Here is a 2697-nt window from a genome sequence, read left to right as displayed (position 1 = left end):
CCCATATGTCCAATACCAATCTATAAATTCCTCTTCAGACTCATGCAACACATGCAATGATGCTGAATGCAGGAAGATCACAGGCCAGTGGGTGCAAAGTCTTGTGGATCCAGTGGTGGTAGGGGCATCTTAGCACTGGCAGGGGTCTCCACATAGCTCCTCTAGTTCCAGTGCTCTGGCTCCATCAGTATAGCTCCATGTATCTTGTCAGCAAGCATTTCTTGCCGGGAGTAAGCATGTGCCCCACCTGCAGCGAGCTATTTATCCCCTGAGAGCCTCCAAATGAGGTCATCAAGCTGTGTCCTGACTGACAGGCTAAACTCTACCCCTTCACTCTTAAGTCTCAAATTGAAAACAGATTATGCAACTACCTTTGCCTTTTTTTGTCTTTTTATATAAGTGAGGTCATACAGAATTTGTACTTTGGTAATTGATTTTGCTCAGCATAGTGTCTTCCAGCTCCATCCATAGTGTAGCATATATCAAGACTTAATTTCTCCTGTTGGTTGTGTATTCCATTGTATGTATGTACTGCATTTTGTTTATTCATTCATTTATTTATCCACTAGGTTGTTTCTACCTTTTGGCCTTTGTTAATATTGGTATACAAGTGTCTGTTTGAGTGTCTCTGTTTTCAAGTCTTTTGAATATATACTTAGGAGTATAATTGTTGGGCCCTATGGTAGTTATATATTTTTTTAAGAATCGCCACATTGTTTTTCACAATGGCTATACCATTCTTCAATCCTATCAGCAATGGATAAAGGTCCTAATTATCCCATATCTTTGCCAACATTTCTTCTTTTCTGATTTTTGTTTTTGTGTTATTGTTTCCCCTTAATCATCCTAGTGAGAGTCCAATCGCATCTCCCTGTGGTTTTGATTTGCATTTTTGATAGCATTGAGCATTTTTTCATGTGTTTGATGAGCACATAAATGTCCTCTTGGATGAAAAACTTATTTAAATCATACCACCAACCCAACTACCACTATCACTTCTCTCTTTCTGTTTCTCTCTCTCTCTCACTCTCTCTCTCTCTCTCACACACACACACACACACACACACACACACACACTTTGCCTATTTTAGGATTGGGTTGTCTTTTTGTTATTAGTTACCTATCTTTTGATTTACCCGTATATACTCGAGTATAAGCTGACCCGAATATCAACCAAGGCACCTACTTTTACCACAAATACTGCATTAAAAAATGTGATGAAAAACTCAACTTATACACGAGTATATATGGTATTTGGTTATTTCTTGGCTCCTTAGAATTAAAGTCCAAGAAGGTAAAGATTGATTCTTTATTTTATCCTTAGTACCTTGAGTGGTGTCTAGATTGATGGATAGTAGGAAGAAAAAGAGGGTGGGGGTGACAGATAGACAATAAACAATCACAATTGTAATGAAAATGACAAGGGAGAAGTTTAGGCAGGACCTTCTTTAGGAGACAGGAGGGGTGACTGGAAAATTTGTGTGTGTTTTATAAGTGTATATAAACAGTGTATGTGAACACTTTGAGACAACACAAACCAAACCATCCTGATGGGTGAATAGCACATGAGTCCATGAAAAAAATATTGCATTGGGAGAAGTTCATTTGCCAGGATGCCATAGGACCTGAGTCAGGTCCATCACTGCAAGTGCAGGAGCCCCTTGGGCCACCTGGCTGACTGCACATGCAGGGGTTGGGTAGAAAGTGCTCCTAAAGGGGAGAAATGGGACTCAGGACTGAATATAGGTTTGATTCCAGGCTCCGAGCCTTTTACCCACTAGGAGTGATAGAAAAGTGTGACGACCGCACCCTGTCAAAGGTGGAAACTTATGATACCCAGAAAAACTAGACAATCCTGTCAAGTTCCAGTTTTTCAGGTTTCACCATAGACTGAAACACTGTCAGGCCCTAAGCTTTCTTCAAGACTGTGGTATGTTTTGAGTCCATTGTTGTAGTTGTCCTGTTAATCAATCTCATTTTCACTGATCCTCTGCTTTACCAAATATGGTGTCCCTCTCTAGCAACTAGCCTTTTCTGATTACCTGCCCAAAGTTAAGTGAACCTAAGTTTCAACAGCCTCATTTCTAATAAACAAACAATTCCACTAAGGGGTTTTTAATCCAAGTTAAATGAAAACATATGCTCATAAAAAAACTTGTACATGAATGTTCATAAATTGATAGCCCCAAATTTGAAACAGCCCAGATATCTATCAATAGATGAGTAGATAAACAAATTATGGTATACAGTATTCATTTTTTTGGGTACATTCATTTAATCGAATGCTACTCCACAATAAAGATGAATTGCGGATACATGCAGTAATGTATAGGAACCTCACAGACATGTTGTATAAAAGAAGCCAGACACAAAAAAGTGCTTTCAGTATGCTTCCATTAATATCGAGTTGCAGAGCAAGCTCAATTAATGTATGGTGATAGAAGTCAGACCTGCATTCTATTGGGTGGGTTTGTAGGGGAGATTTATTGCCAAGTGACAAAAGGGTATTTTCTGGATATCTTGATTGGAGATGATTACATGAAAGGAGATGGTTTAAAATTCATACTAAAAAAATCATACCATAGATTTAAAATCTGTGTATTTTATTGTGTATGATTCTATATAAATTATAAAATTGAGAACAAGATAATTCAGCAAATCTTTAAGAAGAGAAGATTCATTTACCATAAAAATAAT

The sequence above is a fragment of the Echinops telfairi genome, unplaced genomic scaffold (assembly GCF_000313985.2).
Source record: "Echinops telfairi isolate 266 unplaced genomic scaffold, ASM31398v2 ScPeMD7_22;HRSCAF=79, whole genome shotgun sequence".
Classification (NCBI taxonomy): domain Eukaryota; kingdom Metazoa; phylum Chordata; class Mammalia; order Afrosoricida; family Tenrecidae; genus Echinops; species Echinops telfairi.
The sequence above is the reverse complement of the archived record's forward strand: the minus strand, read 5'-3'. Positions refer to the sequence as shown.